General features: G+C 52.4%; 1 long non-coding RNA gene across 1 annotated transcript in view; it reads left to right on the top strand.

The window, feature by feature from the left end:
* The first annotated feature begins 1,418 nt into the window (after positions 1-1,418).
* LOC146870753 (uncharacterized) overlaps positions 1,419-9,412 on the top strand; it is a 240,123-nt gene continuing 232,129 nt past the window's right edge. The window contains exon 1 of the long non-coding RNA XR_014979264.1: positions 1,419-1,599. This is a non-coding gene — a long non-coding RNA (uncharacterized LOC146870753). The remainder of the gene's footprint in view (positions 1,600-9,412) is intronic.

The raw sequence follows: 9,412 nt of genomic DNA, 5'->3' as shown, positions 1-9,412 counted from the left end.
AAGTTCTTTTCCGGTTGTTTTTTTTTTCAGATGGAACCATGTTGATTGAGAATGGCGTAGAACCGGAGAGTGTCCCTGCAGTGCGGGCCTGCGTTCGTGTTCTATCGCCCCAAGCAGGGAAGACCATCACGGTGGTGATTGGTCTGCCCTGCGTTTTGGCTGGAAGGGGGTTGTGTTGGACTTGGCCCTTCTGGCAGGTTCACCCCTGAACTTTTTGCTTTTATTGATGACATGGTGATAGTGATTTTTGGTTTCTGCGCACTTTCCCTGTGTCCCAGGGTAAAGTGTGTGCGCACTCTGAGTGCATGTGGTGAGATAGGCCTGCCCTCCCATAGGAATGCATGGGGAATGTATGTGTCCCTAGTAGTTCCTGATGCGTGGGGTGTGCAGGCCCGAGTTTGGTATGTGCGGACTCGTGTGATTGAATGCTGCGCGATGATGTGTGCGGCGTGCATGTACCTAGTGTGGAAGTGCCACTTCTAGAAGTAGGCACTTCGGTGTGCAGTGTAAAATGTGTGCCTTGTCGCGTGATTGGCTGGCTGAGGTCATGTGACGGGCTAGGGATTCCCCAGAGTCAGGAGGAGTCACCCAGTGGTGAATAGGGAGATCAGCAGCTAGATGGGTGGGAGGAGTACACCTGGGTCCTGAATAGGGCAGGGTTTTTCCCACACAATGCTGGCTCCGCCCCCTGTGGTGCGACTGACGACCCTAGCCCTGACAGTGAATAGAGTGAGGGGCTGAGCACATCAAGGGTGTTCTCCAACCAGCTGCGACTGGTTTTCCCCCTCACCCTGAACCCAGAACAAAGGGATTTGGTGTATAAAAGAGGGGCTGTGACCCAATGAAAATGTTCTTGTTCTGACTTGAATCTGCCAGGGGCATGCTGCTGCTGGGGCCCAGGGGAAGGCTTGCCTCCCTGGGCCCTGCCCAGCCCCTGGATGCCCTGGGCGCTGGAGGACTTCTTGGACCATTCTTGCTATTGCCCCTTCCTTTCTGAAGACCTCTTTGCTGGGAGCTTTTTGCTCCATTTCTTTATGCCTCCAGGACTTTATTGACCTAGCGCCTGGAAAGCGCTATCTTTTCCCCCAGGAAGGAGGAACTTGTGGGCCTTGGCAGCGCTGGGCTGCGATCTCCGCCGCGGGAATCCCGACGTAGGGATTCCCCCGTAATGCTGTTCTCGCGGGTGCCCACCCCGCTGCATTTGCGTTAATTCTATGCAGGTGCCCACCCTGCATCTTCGTGCTTAAGGAGTAATACGGGTGCCTACCCCGCGTATTTAATGATTTAAAATTGCGGTTGCCCACCCTGCACTTTGCCCGCAAAAGAAATCGCCGTATTCAAAACTCGCCGCCGCGGCCCGCCTGGTTGTGGGCGGGGCCACCGGGACGGAAGCGGAAGTGCCGCCATTCTCCCTGGATGTGGAAGTCAGAGCCTCGCAGGCTCCTTCAGAGAAATCCCGGTCCCGAGATGGGGGACCGGGTAAAGACCGTGGCGCGTCTAGAGGACGGGGCTCTCCCGAGGTGAGAGAGCCCCGCCATGATCACCGCTGAAGAGTTCGCCCCGCAAAGAGAAGCGAAGGAGTCTGCCTGCAATAGCCCGGTGAGTAGGGCTGTGTGGAGTGTCCAGGGAGGGGTGAGACCGCGCCTTCCCCCCCCCCCCCAGGCCGCCGAAGTCTTGAGAGTGCCAGTGAAGGCACAGTGTTCCGGTTTCCTGGGCGGCCCCGTCTGGCAGCGGGTCGCCCCCACGATGGGACATGGTCATTCTAGAGCCAGAGAAGGCTCCAACGGTTGGGGCAGTGTTTGTGTTTAGAGCGCTAGTGCGCTCGGCTTCGGGGGCATTTCCTGGGTGTTCTGAGCCCACGAGGCTCCAACGCTTGGGCATGATGGGTTCTTGAGCCTGCCTGGCTCCCACAAGCCTAATTGTTTCTCGAGCCCAGAGAGGCTCCAACGCTATGGGGGCATGCTGTTTCTAGAGCCTAGAGGGCTCCAAGGATTGGCGCAGTTTGTTTTGAAGGGCTATTGAGAGCCCCTGCCTCATTTGCCTCCCCCAGCTGCGCAGCACGTAGTGCAAGCTGCAGCGTTTAGGCCCTGCCTTGTCCCCAGCTGCCCAGCAAGTAGTGGTACAAAAGGGGGTGGTGATGGACGGAGCATCAGAACCAATCAAACACTCACACCCAATCAACAGATCTGGGTTTGATCCATCACCGTTCTTTAGCCCACTCTGCCACCCCAGTTCAGACATGACCATATGCAAATCAGTCTGACCCTGTGCCTCATGGGAACAGTCCAGCCCGAACTGCCAAGCCATGCCTTCCCTGGACCGGAAACAAGCTTCCTAGGACCGGTTTCTGGCATTTCAGCCGTATTCAGCCAGGCTTGCTTGAATCCAGTGGCAAAGTGAGCAAGGGACTCACGTCTGAGCATACCCTGCCAACTTATGGCGAACAAAGCGGTACAAAAGGGGGTGGTGAAGGACGGAGCATCAGAACCAATCAAACACTCACACCCAATCAACAGATCTGGGTTTGATCCATCACCGTTCTTTAGCCCACTCTGCCACCCCAGTTCAGACATGACCATATGCAAATCAGTCTGACCCTGTGCCTCATGGGAACAGTCCAGCCCGAACTGCCAAGCCATGCCTTCCCTGGACCGGAAACAAGCTTCCTAGGACCGGTTTCTGGCATTTCAGCCGTCTTCAGCCAGGCTTGCTTGAATCCAGTGGCAAAGTGAGCAAGGGACTCACGTCTGAGCATACCCTGCCAACTTATGGCGAACAAAGCGGTACAAAAGGGGGTGGTGATGGACGGAGCATCAGAACCAATCAAACACGCACACCCATTCAACAGATCTGGGTTTGATCCATCACCGTTCTTTAGCCGACTCTGCCACCCCAGTTCAGACATGACCATATGCAAATCAGTCTGACCCTGTGCCTCATGGGAACAGTCCAGCCCGAACTGCCAAGCCATGCCTTCCCTGGACCGGAAACAAGCTTCCTAGGACCGGTTTCTGGCATTTCAGCCGTCTTCAGCCAGGCTTGCTTGAATCCAGTGGCAAAGTGAGCAAGGGACTCACGTCTGAGCATACCCTGCCAACTTATGGCGAACAAAGCGGTACAAAAGGGGGTGGTGATGGACGGAGCATCAGAACCAATCAAACACTCACACCCAATCAACAGATCTAGGTTTGATCCATCACCGTTCTTTAGCCCACTCTGCCACCCCAGTTCAGACATGACCATATGCAAATCAGTCTGACCCTGTGCCTCATGGGAACAGTCCAGCCCGAACTGCCAAGCCATGCCTTCCCTGGACCGGAAACAAGCTTCCTAGGACCGGTTTCTGGCATTTCAGCCGTCTTCAGCCAGGCTTGCTTGAATCCAGTGGCAAAGTGAGCAAGGGACTCACGTCTGAGCATACCCTGCCAACTTATGGCGAACAAAGCGGTACAAAAGGGGGTGGTGATGGACGGAGCATCAGAACCAATCAAACACTCACACCCAATCAACAGATCTGGGTTTGATCCATCACCGTTCTTTAGCCCACTCTGCCACCCCAGTTCAGACATGACCATATGCAAATCAGTCTGACCTTGTGCCTCATGGGAACAGTCCAGCCCGAACTGCCAAGCCATGCCTTCCCTGGACCGGAAACAAGCTTCCTAGGACCGGTTTCTGGCATTTCAGCCGTCTTCAGCCAGGCTTGCTTGAATCCAGTGGCAAATTGAGCAAGGGACTCACGTCTGAGCATACCCTGCCAACTTATGGCGAACAAAGCGGTACAAAAGGGGGTGGTGATGGACGGAGCATCAGAACCAATCAAACACTCACACCCAATCAACAGATCTGGGTTTGATCCATCACCGTTCTTTAGCCCACTCTGCCACCCCAGTTCAGACATGACCATATGCAAATCAGTCTGACCCTGTGCCTCATGGGAACAGTCCAGCCCGAACTGCCAAGCCATGCCTTCCCTGGACCGGAAACAAGCTTCCTAGGACCGGTTTCTGGCATTTCAGCCGTCTTCAAGTAGTGGGCAGCTGCTACGTTTAGGTTTTGGCGCAACCTGGACTATAATGTGATTTTGGTGCTAGGAAATGTACTGTGTAGTATGTTTTGCGCACCCTGCGTTCATGCTTATGGGGGTTAGTAAATGTACTGTGTGAGAAGTTGGCCTGGTATATGATGTTCACTAGTTAAAGTGACCACCTTGTACCATGCCAAGCAACCCTTATGGTGTGGTTGTAAGTCAACCTTTTCGGACTAGCTGCCCTAGTGGTAGCGTAGGCTAAGCAGTCTTTGAGGCTAAACTCGTGAAGCGTGTTAAGCCAGCTGTTTTACCAAATGTAACCCCCTTTTATACCAATGAAAGGACACCACACAGATATATATTGAAAATATATATGTATTTATTTCTCAAAGTAACCCCTAGACTCTTTATGAGCACAGGAGCACAAATCGTTAAACAAGATTACGTTAGAATACACAGAAGTTGCACTTTATATGGATAGGCCCTGGTGGCCGCTCAAACCATATACTAAAATAGTGGTATAAGTACCACAAACAGAAAAGGGAAAAGGCCTAGGGCCTCTAGAATCGCTGGGCGTACAAGGAGCTAACTTTAGTTAGTGACCAGGAGGTCCACGGGTTGCGTGTGCAGAGCAAATAGTCACACGCGAGCTCCCATAGGTTTTCAATAAGTGCGTAAAAGTTACAAAGTTACTGCAAAAAGGATCTTCCGGATGGACTATGAACTCAAGATTGGAAACACAGACACTAGAGATGATACTCTACACTTGGGCACCGGAGTGCCAGCTTTACCTCACCCACAGGAAGCGGGTGCATAGGTCTCGAAGTGCGTCGGGTTTCTTCTATCTGTTCAATGGAGCCTGTGGACAAAGATGCTGCAGGCGATCGGTCCGGAAGAGATGCGGTGGATCCAAGGGTGGATCGGAGTTGTAGAAGACCTGTAAGCAGAGGGGACAGTGTTCACAGTCACTAGCCAGTGACCAGCGTGGCACCAGGTGGGTACCAGGCGATGTCGGGTGCAAACAGGAAGGAAGGTGTAGCTTGTCTCTGCAGCCACGTGGTCCCTGAAGGTCGACGACGTCCAGGAGTCGGTGCACGAGCTGTCCCACGCAGGCTCTCGCTGTCGGCGGTGTCGGCGACTTGATCGAAGCAAATAAGCCTTGGTAAAAGCAATTGTTGTGGGAAACAAAATAAGCTGATGGTTCTGACCAGCAAGGTCAGAGGGACTGCTCCTTTGGAGGGGAGCAAGGGCCAGTCTGGAGCAACCAGACCAGCGGTGTAGTTCTTGAAGTTCGTCGCCAAGATGGCCACTAGCCAGCGGGCGAGCAACCGGTTAGGCGCGTCGAGTGGCAAAATGCAGAAGGGCCCCACGCAGATCGTGGAGATGCTGGAGGGCTCACCTTTGGTGCAGATGCTGCTCGAGGATTGGGCTTCTCAGATCCCAAAGCACAACTTGGAGGGAGCCTCGGTTGTTGCGCTTGCAGCTTGTCGTGGTCGTTTCAAGATGGCTGGCTCCACGTGTCTCGGTGCCTCCACGGGTCTCCTCTTTTCAAGGACTGTGGATCGGGCGGTGAGAGGTCTGGAGGTCCAGGTCTTGTCAGTCTCTGGGCTCGGGCTCCGGCGGGAGGCGGCGGCAAAGCAGACGTTGATTCGCTGGATGGTGCTTGCGTTAGCAAGGTGGTCACTCCCTGACCACAGGGGAGATTGGCTTCAGTCCTCTGTGCGGCAGAGCGTCGAAGTTCCCGTCTTCTTCTTGTAGTTAAGTTGATTCCAGGATGTCTGAAGTCTTAGGACACAGCTCCTACCTTTATTCGGATTCTAGGGGCCGGACTACCTGCTAGGTCCCTCCCTAAGGGTGGGACCAGGAAGGGGGGTGGTTACACCCCCAATCCTTTGTCCAGCTCGCCCCAGGTCCAGGGCTGGTGTGCCCCAGGACCGGTTTGAACTGGCATATGCACCGAGGCTCCTTGTGAGCCTCAGGCATGTCTGGTTTCTTTCAAGCCCTACCTGACCAATACACAAAATCCTGTCTGGGGTGGTGCACGCACCTCCCCTGGCAGGAAACCCTTTGTCCACACCTCCCAAGCTGGAAGGACTCCCAGCAGCAGGAGGGCAGACTTGTGTCTGTGGTGGCAGCATCCATTTTGTGGAGCTGAGGCTATGTCTGATTTTACCCGGGTTTCAGGTACTGTACATGTCGTGTCCCTCTAGAAGGATGGAATGCTAACCCCGTCACCAGAATTGGTGAGGGGTTAGTATTCCAATTCGTATGACACCTTACTCGACATGTTTTGATAAAGCCAAACCAAAGACAGCATTTAACCGCGAGGTTCATAATGCACTTAAGAGTATATGGTATGACGATATCTGGAAACAGTAGAAGGAAGTTGTTCCGACCACTGCAGACAGGCTCAGCTCATGCCAGAGCACCATCTCACATGGAACCAAGCACTCTGCCTTCAGGATTGTTAAGGCCTGCCATAGGAGTGACTTATACGTTAACATGTGTCCCATTTAAGGTTAGGTATAGGTATACTACACCTAAGTAAGAGGTGGTTACACCAACTTACCCCAGCTGAGTGATCAGCCAGTTGTGTCAAATTTGTTAGGCCAAGCCTGGGGTGGCATAATACATGCTTCAGCCCCTGGCAGGCCTTAGAGACACCAATGCCCTGGGTACCTAGTGTACACTGGTACAGGGGCTCACAGGGTGATCCAATTCCAATTGGTTATGCACCTAGGGTGCATAGTGTAAATTTAGTAGAGAGAACAGCAGGCTGGGGGTCTGATTGGCAGGCCCACAGCCTCAATATGTCAAAAACCAGTGAAGCAAAAAGCAAAAATTTGGGGTGACCATAGGATAGCAGACCCTACTCTCCTACACAACCCCCCCCCCCCCAAACGCAGGGACATTAAACTAGCCTTGACCAGTCTCGTCTTCATGTCCTAAGTGGAAGTACATGGAGAGACCATCTGCATTCCCATGGTTAGTACCTGGCCGGTGCTCCACTGTAAAGTCCATCCCGTGTAGGGAAATGGACCACCTAAGCAGTTTGGGGTTTTCACCCTTCATCTGATTTAGCCACAAGAGGGGCTTATGGTCGGTCTGAATCTTGAAGTGAGTGCCAAACAAGTATGGCCTCAGCTTCTTCAGGGCCCACACCACAGCAAAGGCCTCCCTCTCAATAGCTGACCAATTCTTCTCTCTGGGGGTCAACCTTCTGCTAATAAAAGCAATGGGTTGGTCTTGACCATCTACATTAAGTTGTGACAGCACAGCTCCCACACCCAACTCAGAAGCATCTGTTTGGACAATAAACTCTTTGGAGTAGTCAGGACTTTTCAGGATAGGTGCAGAGCACATGGCCTTCTTCAGGTCATCAAATGCCTTTTGACAGCTTACTGTCCACTGAACCTTTTTGGGCATCTTCTTGGATGTCAGATCATTAAGAGTAGTCACAATGGACCCATAGTTCTTAACAAACTTCCTGTAGTACCCAGTCAAGCCCAAGAAAGCTCAAACTTGAGTCTGGGTGGTTGGAGGGGACCAGTCCTTGATGGATTGTATCTTACTCTCCAGTGGTTGAACTTGGCCTTCACCTACAAGGTGGCCCAAATACACAACCTTACTCTGCCCTATCTGGCACTTAGTAGCCTTGATAGTGAGGCCTGCCCTTTGCAGAGCCTCAAGAGCCTTCTTCAGGTGGATCAGGTGATCCTCCCAGGTGGAGCTAAAGACAGCAATGTCATCAAGATATGCTGCACAAAAGTCATCCAACCCAGTAAGGACTTGGTTCACCAGCCTTTGGAAGGTGGCAGGTGCATTCTTCAGACCAAAGGGCATCACCACAAATTGTTAGTGCCCACCTGGGGTTGAGAATGCTGTTTTGGCCTTAGACTCCTCAGCTAATCTGATTTGCTAATAGCCAGCTGTTAAGTCAAATGTGCTCAAAAACTTAGCAGAAGCTAGTTTGTCTATGAGCTCATCTGCCATTGGAATAGGGTGTGCATCTGTCCTGGTGACAGCATTGAGACCCCTGTAATCCACACAGAACCTCATCTCTCTCTTGCCATCTTTGGTGTGAGGTTTGGGGACCAGAACCACTGGGCTAGCCCAGGGGCTCTCTGAGGGTTCAATGACACCTAATTCCAGCATTTTGTGTACCTCAGCCTTTATACAGTCCCTGACGTGGTCAGGTTGTCTGTAAAGCTTGTTCTTTACAGGCAGACTGTCACCAGTGTCCACCACATGGGTACACCAGTCAGTTTGGCTAGGTATCAAGGAAAACATGTGTTGAAATGATTGTAGAACTTGTCTACATTCAGTCTGTTGATGATCAGTGAGGTTGCCTCCAAGGGTCACTCCTTCAACTGAGCCATCTTCAGGGTTCTGAGACTACAGGTCTGGGAGAGGGTCACTCTCTTCCTCCTGTCCCTCATCTGTAGCCATGAGCAAGCCCATGTCTGCCCTGTCAACATATGCTTTTAACCTGTTAACATGGAGTACCCTGTGGGGACTCCTGGGAGTTCCTAGGTCCACCAAGTAGGTAACCTCTCCCTTCTTTTCCAGGATTGTATGGGGTCCAGACCATTTGTCTTGGAGTGCTGCTGGGGCCACTGGCTCCAACACCCATACCTTCTGTCCTGGCTGAAACTCAACCAAGACAGCCTTTTGGTCATGCCAAGCTTTCTGTAAGGCCTGGCTTGCCTCAAGGTTTTTGGATGCCTTCTCCATATACTCAGCCATCCTGGAGCGGAGACCAAGTACATAGTCCACTATGTCTTGCTTAGGCTTTTTGAGAGGTAACTCCCATCCTTCCTTCACCAAACACAGTGGGCCTCTTACAGGGTGCCCAAACAACAATTCAAAGGGGCTGTAGCCAACCCCCTTTTGTGGGACCTCTCTGTAAGCAAACAGAAGGCAGGGTAGAAGGATGTCCCATCTTCGCCTGAGCTTTTCAGGTAATCCTTTGATCATACCCTTTAGGGTCTTGTTGAATCTCTCAACAAGCCCATTGCATTGTGGGTGATAAGGGGTGGTGAACTTGTAGTTGACACCACATTCCTTCCACATAGCTGTCAAGTATCCTGACATGAAGTTGGTACCTCTGTCAGAAACTACCTCCTTAGGAAACCCCACTCTGGAGAATACTCCCAGCAGGGCCCTGGCCACAACAGGTGCTGTAGTGGTCCTAAGGGGAATTGCCTCTGGATACCTGGTGGCATGATCCACTACCACCAGTATAAATCTGTGCCCAGATGCAGTGGGAGGATCCATGGGACCCACTATATCTATTCCCACTCTTTCAAAGGGGACCCCCACCACAGGTAGTGGTATTAGGGGGGCCTTTGTTGTGCCACCTGATTTGCCACTGGCTTGGCA

Source organism: Triturus cristatus, chromosome 1_1 (genome assembly GCF_964204655.1).
Source record: "Triturus cristatus chromosome 1_1, aTriCri1.1, whole genome shotgun sequence".
In the NCBI taxonomy this organism is placed as follows: domain Eukaryota; kingdom Metazoa; phylum Chordata; class Amphibia; order Caudata; family Salamandridae; genus Triturus; species Triturus cristatus.
Note: the sequence above shows the minus strand (reverse complement) of the source record. Positions and strands in the feature narration are given on the sequence as shown.